This window comes from Schistocerca nitens, chromosome 4 (assembly GCF_023898315.1).
Source record: "Schistocerca nitens isolate TAMUIC-IGC-003100 chromosome 4, iqSchNite1.1, whole genome shotgun sequence".
Classification (NCBI taxonomy): domain Eukaryota; kingdom Metazoa; phylum Arthropoda; class Insecta; order Orthoptera; family Acrididae; genus Schistocerca; species Schistocerca nitens.
Window position 1 is genome coordinate 814,308,829 of NC_064617.1, and position 12,892 is coordinate 814,321,720.

At 43.5% G+C, this 12,892-nt stretch overlaps 1 pseudogene; it reads left to right on the forward strand.

Annotated features, from left to right (window-relative positions):
• Nucleotides 1-4,041: 4,041 nt before the first annotated feature.
• On the forward strand, nt 4,042-4,159 carry LOC126254187 (5S ribosomal RNA; annotated as a pseudogene).
• Nucleotides 4,160-12,892: the final 8,733 nt, after the last annotated feature.

The following is a 12,892-nucleotide window of genomic DNA, read 5'->3' on the forward strand; positions in this document are numbered from 1 at the left end:
TACAAAATCATCTACATACGGGTACAGATACACGAGGCGAATTCAAAAAGTAGAGGCACATTTGTGAAAAGTTTTACTTATTCTGATGATAGAAAACTGAAACATATTAATAGTATTAATAGTCAGTGTTCGGCTCCAAAAATTCAAATTATATGTAAACTGTTACTCCAGTGCGTGGGACATAAACATCCTAGGTTGGGATGCATAAACTAAAACCAGAGGAGGGGATGGTCTGATGCAGAGGGGGGGGAAATCCCCCCCCCATCCCTCCCTGCAAATCGCACATTGGTTGACACCGACCTACATAGGGAGGAACGATCACCACGATAAAATAAGGGAAATCAGAGCTTGTACGGAAAGATACAGATGTTCATTCTTTCAGTACGCTATACGAGATTGGAATAATAGAGAATTGTGAAGCTGGTTCGATGAACCCTCTGCCAGGCACTTAAATGTGATTTGCAGAGTATCCCTGTAGATGTAGATGATCAGTGGGTGGCCGAAACATTTGCTCGAATTGTCCAGAAATTCCATTGTTGTTTGGGAATACGAAGTTCTTTAATGGCTGAAAATGGTCTCCAAATAGCCGAACATAACCATTTCGAGTCAATTATCAGTTTATTCAATGATCAGTTTATTCCATATAAACAAAACACGCATCATTATGGAGCCAACATCGGCTAACACATTGCCCTGTTGACAACATGGGTCCATGGCTCCGTGGGGTCTCCATCACGCCCGAACCTTACAGTCAACCCTTACCAACTGAAACAGGGACTCATATGACGACGCCACAGTTTTCCACTCGTCTATGGTCTAACCGATACTGTCTCGAGCCCAGGAGAGGCGTTGCAGGTGTTGTTCTGTTAGCAAAGGCACTCGCGTCGGTCGTCTGCTGCCGTAGCTCAGTACCGTCAAATTTCGTCTCACTGTCCTAACGGATGCGTTCCCCGTACGTCCCACACTGACTTCTGCTGTCACTTCACGCAGTGTTGCTTGTTAATTAGCAAACTCTATGGAAACGCCGCTACTCTCGGTCGTTAAGTGAAGGCGCTCGGCCACTGCGTTGTGAGTGGTGAAAGGCAATGTCTGAAATTTGGTATTCTCGGCACACTCTTGACACTGTGGATCTCAGAATATTGAATTTCTTAACGGTTTCCGAAATGGAATGTCCCATGCATGTAACGCTAACTACCATGCTGAAGTCTGTTAGTTCCCGTCAACCTTTTCACATGGGTCACCTGAGTACAAATACAAGTTCTGCCAATTCACTGCCCTTTAACACATTGTGTACGTGATACTACCACCTTTTTGTCTATTTGCATATCACTATGCCTTGACTCTTGTCACCTCACTAGACGTAAGTTGTAACTAGTTTTTCAGCCACAGTGGTCTACTTGCAGTACACTGAAACCTACTGTCGTGCTGTTCAGTCGCTGTATTCGCTTACTATCACCTCAGACACTTAAATAATTTTTCAGATAATTGGTTCTGCCTCTTTGTTGTCGGCACTGTTTCTTGTAATTAGCATTATTTCTTCCTAACGAAACTACCAATCATTTTCATGAGTGTATGCGTAACCGTATCGAGACACGGTTGGTTGCTGATCTAGCGACAAGATATCTCCATTTGACTGCACACAGTTTACAGGTCTCTCTCGTAATTAGAATGTTCATTGAATTACGATCAGCTCGATATTTTGTTTATTCTGTAACCGTCGGAGTGCAGCTGATCGTCACCTCAACGAATGGCCCAATGTGGAAGCACATTTTTCACAACAATTTGCAAATACTTTCGCTGGTGAACACTTACATAATACATATTACTCCTATGATGAAGGCCTTAACCGTGGTTGACAACGCAACAGTAGACGTTTTGTAAGCCACGTGTCGGGAAATACTCATGGTGTCCACAACGAAAGCCCATACACGATTGATGGCTCAGTTAACAATCACACTCTGTGCTCTCGAGACCGGCAGTTACCCATTCTGCCGCGTGCCGACTACGGCTTGCTTACAGGATCACGAAATAAGGGGGCGAAAACTAATACGTTAGCTGTAGTTAGAAGTAGACTGCTATTGCTGAGAATCATAAAATTGATGCACTGAATGATACTAAGGGTAGCTCTAACGGTAATAACAATGATAGCAATAATGATTATAATACGTTAGCTGTAGTTAGAAGTAGACTGCTATTGCTGAGAATCATAAAATTGATGCACTGAATGATACTAAGGGTAGCTCTAACGGTAATAACAATGATAGCAATAATGATTATGGTGATGAATAAATCATTTTCGTTCTTATATTTGAACTGAGCCCCTTATGGACTGCGAGTTAATGCCCAATATCATTTTCCATTTTTAGCTCTCGTTTGTTGCCCAGTTTTATGTCCTAGCTGTATTCCTTGAGCCCTGCCTTCTTCCGGTCTTCTGACAGAGGCCCCCTTTGTCTTTTGAGTTCTTCTCCCGGCCTTAAACTGCGGTAGCTTTCATCATTTGTCTCAGGTTATTCCTATCCGTGATCTTGTCCTTTGGGATACTGATTTCTTTTAAATGCCGTTTAAATTATATTACTTGTGTTCCATCGTTTCACATGAGTTTAGTATGTTCTGATATCTGATTATTCATATGTTTCTTCTTTTTACTGCTCTCGCAAACGTTTAATGCTTTTCGTGAAAATTCTTACTATTGTGACTTACATGTCTACCTGTGTTAGAGTCTCAGTTATGTACATTTAAGAATCAAAAATTGATCCCTGAGGTACATGATACCTGATTACTACAAATCCCGAGAGCTTACAGTTTTGTGTTGGAAATAATACCGATACACTCTACCTTCTGTTATGCAGGTAATGTTAAAACAATGAACGTTATGTGTCTACTATCTCAAAATGCATTATCTGGTCAAAAGTATTTTGACATCTGTATGTAAAGCAGAATTGAGTACTAGATGCCACGAAAGGCGGGCGCAGCAGTATAAAAGCTACCTGGGAGTATTGTGTTGTCAGAAGAGAAGCATCGTCAGTAGATTAGGTCAGTCAGGAGAGCTTAGTTACTCCAAAGTGGACCGGTCATTGGAAGTCACCTGAGTAATAAATCCATCAGGGACACTTCAGCCCTTCTAAAGCTGCCCATGTCGACTCTAGCTGATGTGATTGTCAAGTGGAAACGCGGTGGGACAACCACAACTGAAGCAAGATCAGGCAGACCCCCGATTTACTGACGGACAGGAACTCTCGAGCAATGTGGGGAGTGGTTGTAAAATATTGCATGGCCGTGAGAGGAGTCAATCTGACACGCCAAGTTAGCCGAGAGCACTAATAAGCTGCTCAGGTAGGCGCGCTGGCCCCAGATCGAATCCGCCTGGAGGATTAACGACGAGGGTGTGCCAGCCAGCCTGGATGTGGCTTTTAGGCAGTTTTCCACATCCCACTAGGTGAATACCAGGTTGGTCCCCACGTCCTGCCTCAGTTACACGCCTCGCAGACGTTTGAAAAACGTTTGCAATATTTCAAGGTTTACACTAGATGCAGACATTTGGGGCACACTAATTCCGTCCTGGGGGTATGGGGAGGCGGCAAGAAGGGCATCCGGTCCCCCCTTAAATATTAACAATGCCAAATCCGTACTTAGCCCTGCCGAACCTGCGCACGATGCGGGACAAAGGCAGTAGCAAAAGAAGAAGAAGAAGAAGAAGAAGAAGGAGAAGAAGTGAAAGGAGTCAATCGTATGTTCGAAAGTACTATCAGCTTTCCAGTTCGCACAATGACTGTGCATAAGGAATAGTGTGGTACAACACTAGAGCAGCTCCTTGGAAGCCACACATTTCCGTAGTCAGAGCTAGGCGACACTTGAAGTGGTGCAAAGAGCGACGCCACTGGATAGTGGATCACTGGAAAAGTGTGATTTGGAGTGATGAGTCACTCTGTACCCCGTGGCAGTCCGAGGGGATGATATGACATTGGCAAATGTATGGAGAACCTTACCTTCTATAGTGTGTAGCGATAACAGTGAAATATGGAGGAGATGATGTTACAGTGTGCCAACGGCCTTGCCGCAGTGGTAACACCAGTTCCCGTCAGATCACCGAAGCTAAGCGCTGTCGGGCTGGGCTAACACTTGGATGGGTGACCATCCGGTCTGCCGAGCGCTGTTGGCAAGCGGGGTGCACTCAGCACTTGTGAGGCAAACTGAGGACAAACTGAGGAGCTATTTGATTGAAAAGTAGCGGCTCTGGTCTCGGAAACTGACATACGGCAGGGAGAGCGGTGTGCTGACCACATGCCCCTCCGTATCCACATCCAGTGACGCCTATGAGCTGAGGATGGCACGGCGGCCGGTCAGTACCCTTGGGCCTTCATGGCCTGTTTGGGAAGAGTTTAGTTTAATTTAGATGTTAAGCTATGGAGGTGTTTTTCATTGTTAGCATATACTCCTCTTATTGAGCTTAACCCTTTGTTGCCTATTGGTACTTCTAAATACCACTTCGATCCATGTCTGTTCCCATTACACATACAATGTGTGATTGTGTGGGTTTTAACACAGTGAACAACACTTAATCACGAGTGACTCAATATAGAGTATCACTCTGATTCACTAACGACAGAGGCGCTCTCCCAGTGAAGTACTGAGGAGAGACTTTGTTCCTCGCTCTTTGCGTACATGTACGAGCACACTTGCTCTCATTACGTGTTCCTGCTCCAACAGTGACAATGGAATGGACCCTTCTTCTGGAAAAATTGCAAGGGTATATCATTTGATGTCTTCCCTCACTCCTCTGGCTCCTTGCGTCAGAAATATTCTGCCAGTCAGCATTGCTCTTTTAAATGGGAGAATGACGTTTCGTTTAAGTCGACCAACACAGAAATATGTAGCATCTCCATTAGGCGTATACTGTCCTACTGTGTGAACTCCGTAACTACGCAGTTACTCCGTGTAACTGAGGTGGGAGGTGGGGACCAGCCCAGTATTCACCTAGGGGGATGTGGAAAACCGCCTAAAAACCACATCCAGGCTGGCCGGCACACCGACCGTCGTCGTTAATCCGCCGGGCGGATTCCGTCCAGGGCCGGCGCGCCTACCCGAGTCCACAAATAGCGCATTAGCGCTCTCAGCTAACGTGGCGGGTGTTGGCTTTTTTCGTAAAACGTTCCACCTTTTTATCAACGTTTACGATGTCCAATTGGACCTTGGCTACGTCAGTGCGTAATTGCTGCTGACTCTGTGTTAGTACCTGAATTCTTTCTCTAGATTTGTTTATCTGTGTGATCTGACTATCAGTTCTAGGGATCCCTACTTCCATCTGGATTTTAACCTGTTGAATCTGTGTCTTTATCTCTTGTCTCAAGTTCTGATTACCCTGTTTCAAATCCTCGTTCATTTTTTGCAACATCTCCATGATCGCGTCCAGTCCTGTAACACTGCCTTCTGCTGAACTGTGTGTTCTCGTTCTATTGTTTTCTACTCGTTTAGTTACGTCGTTTACTGGGCTATGCTGTGGCGTTTCTAAGTTTGATAACTGCAACAATCCATGCTGTCTTCCCTTCTCCATGTGTTGTTCTTTGTGTTGAGGACTAGTTACGTCTGTCATTGAACCATTATGTGGCGCAAACAAATTCCGCACACTGCCCTCTCTGTTGTGTATGTCTTGTATTTGCAGGTACAGTTGCGTCTGTTACGGAACCTTTCCGTGGCGCTCGTAACTCGACAAGATTCTGTGCCTATTGCTGAGGCATATTGAGAACGTGTACGAGAGGTTCGGCGTATTTTAAATGTTCCCCCTCTTCTTCACTGTCTACTCCTCTTTGGACGTCAGCTAACTGCGGATTCATTGACTGTATTAACGTGTATTGTGTCTCTGAATACGCGCCAAACAAACGCGTTTATTTAGCTCGTTTCACTGCTAATCTTTGCCATTTCCTGCGTGGGCTGTCTATTTATGGCTCAGAATGTGCCCTACACGGAATTTCGTATTCTGGAAATTCGATGTTCTCGTCCCTTCGATTCCCATCTGTCTGAACTGTCTCAATTCTATCCCATTCTAACTGAGCCTGCTGATTCTGCAGCTGACCGACTGTCCTATCCTCTGATTTGCCGTCTGTCCTATTCTCAGGTTCACCATCTGTCCTATTCTCAACATCCATGTTTATTTGCTGTTTATCTGATTGATTCTCCCCCATCCTGTCTACTTGCTGTCCATCCCATAACCTTTTGGCTTGTGCTCTTGTTAACATGGAAGTTCTTTCAACACACCACAACCCTATCTACAAAACTGTACAACCACTTACCAGTTGGTTGAACCAACAACAACAACGTTGTGAATTCTCGGCTGTTCTGTCTGCTCTGCTACAGTTTCCAATCTCACCTGTGCGCTTGCAAAGGGAGAAAAATGTTATTTCTTAATTCTAACTCATTTGATACTGCATCACACTGCGTTTCTGCGTCTCCATGCATCTGTGTCTATCACTTGAAACTCCTATCCCTAACAGCTACTCAGAAATCGTAAAAATCAAAACTTTTCCAACACAATAACACAAGACCTTGTCCACACAACTTTCCTCGCTATTGGTATCTATTCTAACCCTAATTTTGCAAATATCCCTTTACGATATGAAAAAATTTTCCAACTACGATGGTGACCTGCAAAAAAATGGTTCAAATGGCTCTGAGCACTATGGGACTCAACTGCTGTGGTCATAAGTCCCCTAGAACTTATAACTACTTAAACCTAACTAACCTAAGGACATCACACACATCCATGCCCGAGGCAGGATTCGAACCAACGACCGTAGTGGTCGTGCGGTTCCAGACTGTAGCGCCTTTAACCGCTCGGCCACTCCGGCCGGCAGTGACCTGCCATACCTAACTCTGACACTATCCTTTCTTATTAATCTACCTATTTTTACCTGGTAGTTTTACCTATCCTGTTAGGGTCGCCATTTTCTGTGAGTGTGTGGGTTTTATTTTGTCAAGTTGCACAATGGATTGATCCAACAAGTACACTTTGGCTCTTTTTCCACCTCACACTACTACAGAAGTCAGACAGATGCTCCTAATGTACCAACAAGAACTGCTTGAAAAACATTCAGCAACAAACACCTTCTGGAGTCCTTTGCTGTAAGGAAAAGACACAAAAATATTCTATATTCTTATGTAACTAGGGGAATACTTGGGTACTGGAGTATTGCTAGTTAGTGTAAGAAAAACATTAAATGAACAAAAAATATTATTTATAGCAAAAAAATTCTTAGAACTCAAGTGAAACTTTTTCTTATAAATTAATAAATTTCCGGATTCTTTTCAGAATAGTAGATTGCCTCTTATGGATAGGAATGCTATTATTTTACAAAGTATGGAAAGGTTCTTTTCTCCCTTTTCTTTAAGAATGTTATTTACTCAGCAGAATGGCTGAGAGCCGTGCCTACACAACTTGAATAACTTTTCTAGGTATGGTCAAGGCTGTTGCATGAGAAATATAATGGAGTGTACTGTTAGGGAGGAAAGATGGGGCTAGCATATGCTGTGGCACACAATACCGTTAGCTGCGACGACTGCTGCCTGCGTTGCTCACTGCTGACAAATAATACAACTACATCTTCCTGTCTGGATTGACCTTCGCCAATCAAACTCTTCCTACGCCTTGTTGAAGTCAAGGACTCCTACCCACCCCTAGTCTAACTATTGGCGTGGTACACCAGTCAGATAACCAGTCCACTGCGATGCCACCCAATATTCGCTCGCAGCCATTTAACTAGTACTCTGTCTGTGTTCACACCACACAATTAGTGTGGCAGCCAACACAGAGAACAACACTTAATTGTGAACAACTCAATATAGGGTATCACTCCGATTCACTAACAACAGAGGTGCTCTCCCAGTGAAGTACTGAGGAGACACTTTGTTCCTCGCTCTTTTTGTACACGTACGAGTGCATTCGCTCTCGTTACGTGTTCCTGCTCCAAGAGCGACAATGGAATGGCCCCTTTTTCTGAAAAATTGCAAGGTTATATCATTCGATGTCTTCCCTCACTCCTCTGGCTCTTTGCGTCAGAAATATTCCACCAATCAGCATTGCTCTTTTAAACAGGGGAATGACGTTTCGTTTAAGTCGACCAATGCAGAAATATGTAGCATCTCCATTAGGCGTATACTGTCCTCCTGTGAGAACTCCGTAACTATGCAGTCGGTCTGTCAAAAAATGTATCTTCTGGGCGCTCCCACACAGCGTAGCAGAATTTGCTTTTAAGTCGAACACAGGGGTCGTTATCCCTTTGCTCTGGCAAAAGCTGTCCTCTCTCTGGGCGGTCGCTCTGGCTGAAGTAGGTGTGTGTTAACTCACCCCTCTGAAGGGACAGGCATTCCAGCGGGCTGGTTGCCTCTTTAGAATGAAAATTCCTGTGGCCATAATGTTGTGTATGCCAGCCTCGACTTTTTCAACCTTGGTGCACACTTGCGATTTACTTATTAGATTTGCATAGTCACTTACATGAATTCATACAAAACTGACTCTACCTCATCGAGTTTGGGTTCGAATGAAGCGTCTTCATGTGCAGAATACGATTGTGAGGACGGAATATTTAAGAAATGAAGGTCAGGGGATCACGCCACCTTACAAATATTAAATTACAACCACTGCCCACTGTGGCGTTGGATGCCTCCTGGTGGCATTGCGGGCAAGTGACGCGGTAACAAAAGTATGTAAGCAGAACGGACATGGGCGGGGGACCACCCTAATTCAGTGAGATAAGCGATTTTGACAAAGCACAGATTATTTTTAAGCCGAGTACAAGTATCTCTAAAACGGCGAAGTTGGTCAAATGTCAGGCGCTACTATCATGAACATCTATGGAAAGAGATAGGACAGTGAAACTACCACTAGCGCTGAATGGTTGGACGTCCACGACTCTTCACAGAACATTGGGTTCAGAGGCTTGTCTGCTCTTTAAATTAGATGGTGATTCACGGCATCTCTGCCGAAAATAGAGCACAATGCTGGTGCATGCACAAGTGTTTCGGAGCACTACGTTCACCGTACATTGTTAAACATCGAGCTACCAGCAGACCACTCCTACCTTGCTCACATGTTCACCCAGCAGCATCGGGGCCATCAGGATTCGACCATCGATCAATGGAAACGTGTCGGCCCTTCTAATGAATCACGTTTTTGCTACACTAGGTCGACGGTCGCCTGGTGGGAGCAGTATTACGCTATGGTAGACATTCTACTACGATGCCATGGGACCTGTGGTAGTAATCAAAGACACGCTGTAAGTTGCAAATCTTCTGCATCCCTTCATGCTTGATGTCTTCCCCGACGCTGATATCATATTTAAGCAGTTTCGAAGCCAAAATCGTGGTACAGTGGTTTGAGGAACATTATAGAGCACTCACGTTGCTGTCGTGGCGACCATATTCGCCTGATAGAAATCCTATGGAACCCATCTAGATCGCTACTGGGCGCCTTCATTGCTTACGCAAATCAGCGGCCCGTTATTTACACGAATTACATGACCTGTGAGTAGATATCTAATGCCACATACCTCCACAAAACTATCAACATACTTTCGGAATACTGATACGCAAAATCAGTGACGTAGTTCGGATAAACAGGCTATTAACCAGTTTGGTTCTTCAGTGAATATCGCGCATTATGGGCTGATGGACGTTAAGTACGTTTTTCTTGAGTTGGCAACACTTCAGCACCTTGTAGATCTAGTTTCCTGTACGAAACGTATGTCTGTATGATCTATCGTTATGGCTGAAGAGTGGATTTGGAGAGCGCATGTTTTTATATATATTGTTGTTCAGATATTTGTAACTTTCGTGTTACCAGCGTTGATTTACTACTTTCTTCTTGTGCACCTCTTTTGTTAAATCGGTAGTTTTCATTCATGAAACGAAAAGAAAACCGTGTGGTACTTAAGGGTACCGTCTGGCCATGAGTGCATGTTTTGTATACGATATGTAAGGGTAGTTCATTGCTTTCTTCGTGGTTTTTCGTTGTATTTTACTAGCTTTGTTGATCTGCATGCGTAAAGGTCAGACTCCTTTTAGTTTTGGCACGATTATCATTCTTGTAAATGATTTTTGACGGATAAGTACCATTTTTCATGTTGAACCTGTGCAACCCATTGAAGCTAGTGAAAGGCGGTTACAAACTGCAGTGTAGTGCAGACCAGGAAGACTACATTCTTGTCTTGATATTTATAAAGGGAGAAATGGAGGTCTTGAGAGTGAATTTGAAAATTGTACATTAGAAGAAAATGTAATTTTAGTTGTAAGCGTGGGTTTCCGCGGCCATTGTAACAGTTAATAAAATTCTTCTGGGCCTGTGACCACATTGTCACTGACAACGCAGTCGCAGTCCCAGAAGAAATTTACTACTGATAATTTTAGGCTTATAAAAGAAGATTTGATGCAAAAACAGGAGACTGTTTTCCATTGCCCTACTTGAAAGGCTAAAAGTACAGAAAAGTTTGGCTTGTGGCGCAATAACGGTCAACATCAAGATTTCCCATCTGGGCTTTCACTTCCAAGGGAAATGAAAAGTTGAATTACACTGTTTGGTTGGTTCGTCGATTTGGGGGAGGGGACCAAACCGCGAGGCCATCGGTCCCACCCGATAAGGTAAGGATGGAGAAGGATGTCGGCCGTGTCCTTTCAAAGGAACCATCCCGACATGCGCCTGAAGTGATTTAGGGAAATGACGGAAAACCTAAATCACGATGACTGGACGCGGTTTTGAGTTTCACTGTAGGATGTCATCTTCCAAAATTGGAATATTTTTGCGGAAAGTCGAGAGTACTGTGTGTCTGGCTCCCAGTTGCCATGGAACAGAAGTAACTTTTGACACCATAAAACAGAAGGATGGCGCCAAAATAAAATCCAGTGCCCATCTGTAGAAAGAAATTAGCTGTTATACGAGAAGTTTGAGCCATGCTGACGGACCTAGATCTGCTTATGAGCTGGGAAGAAGATCTGAAAGGCGACAGCATTTTCTGTTCTGGGGCATGAAGGAACAGAATTTGTAAAGCCTTGTGTACTGTAGTGTGAACTGCATGGGATGATTCCACTGCTTAAGTTTAAGAGAAATACTATTCAAGCCGCATCAGTCCAAGAGCTGTTGCCGCGTGGAATTAGCCGAGTGGCCTATGGCGCTCAGTCATGGACTGTGCGGCTGGTCCCGGCGGAGGTTCGAGTCCTCCCGCGGGCATGGTTGTGTGTGTGTTTGTCCTTAAGATAATTTAGGTTAAGTAGTTTGTAAGCTTATGGACTGATGAGACCTTAGCGGTTAAGTCCCATAAGTTTTCACACACATTTGAACATTTTTTCCAATAGCTGCAAGTCCAGATCTGACAAAAGCAATACATAGAACAAAAGGAAGAAATTAGAATACTCAGTTCCAAAGGATGTAAGACTAGGAAATAATGGTATTTACTTTATCACTTCTGTAGCAAATAATAAAGATGCGAGGTTCACTCTAGATCACACTCAAAATGTTCATTTTGTGGATTATTTCTGTGCTGTACTGAAGAGAAAAATTATTTTACTGAATTCCAGTTAGTAACTCCGTATAATTACCTTCCTAATATTCACTAATTTGTGCATTCTAACGTATCTTGTTTTGGTCGTTTCAGTATGTGCTATATTGAGGATTTAAGGTCAGCAAGCCTTTGGAGGGGCGGACGGTATTCCAAATTACATCCTTTGCAAAATAGGAAAAACAATAAAATAAAATTTCCGGAAAATATTCACTATTTTTTGTTTCTATTTACTGCTGTGTCCCATAAAAATTGCAAAAGTTACGTGTTTTTGGTAGTTTAGGCAAAAAAGGGTTACGAAAACGCTAAATACTAAGTGTTTGATCATATTTCACAGTTCAGGAACAGTTCGGAGACGACGACTGTATCTGTTGTACCTCGCGTGGTCACAACAGTAATTCATAAACTAGGAAGCAGGAGATAGACCTAAGTAGCTGGGCACACTACAGAATATGAATAGACAGTGCTATAATTGAATAATCAAACACATTTACTTATCTTTCAATATGTAGTCATGTAGAGCAGAACAAGCATTTCAAACCTCTGAATAAAGTTTTTTGTCAAGTCAACAGCACACACTCTTTAAGTCCATCCTTATACAGATGGTTGCGGAACCTCGGGTGTTAAATATAAAATGTCGAATGAATTCACCTTCAGCCATCTGATTTTATTCGAGGAACTAATTTCAGCACTGCATTACGCCATGTTCGGACCGTCTGACCGACGTGTAGGAAGAATCCCACCTCTAGTTCAGTCAGAATAGGGGCCAGCATTCAGTGAATGGTATCTTCCATCATAACTTGCTGACCGTGTGCCAAGTGATGACCGAAGAGATCGCTGTGTCAAAAATCTGTGGCTGCCAGTCACTGAGTGCTGGCCCCTACTTTGACTGGATCAGAGGTGGGATTTAGAGATGGGAAAACTCGTTCATCCTTGGGAACTACTTCACCTGTGATGGCTCTTTTTTGGGAACCGTTCATTTTTGCTCGTTCACCGTTCATTTGTGCTTGATATAAGGTTCTTATGAAAAATTGAAAATTAGTAGCTTAGGTGACTGAAGATGGAAGGCGCAAAGAGGGGGCACTTGCCTCCCCCCAGGGTACAGAGTTTTTATTCATAACAGAATTATGACACACTTGCAATTTTCGTGATTCTGAAAAACCTCTCGATTAGCCAACTGTAGCGTTATGTAGGTGATTGCAGTGAAATACTATAAGGTGCCGCACGGAAAACCGGCCCCGAGTAGAGACTGCTCGCCAATTACAGCACGATTTCTTGACCGCTACGAGCAGAATAGATAAACATGCAATAATTAGACAGTGAAGAAATAACAAATAAGATAATGGAAACAA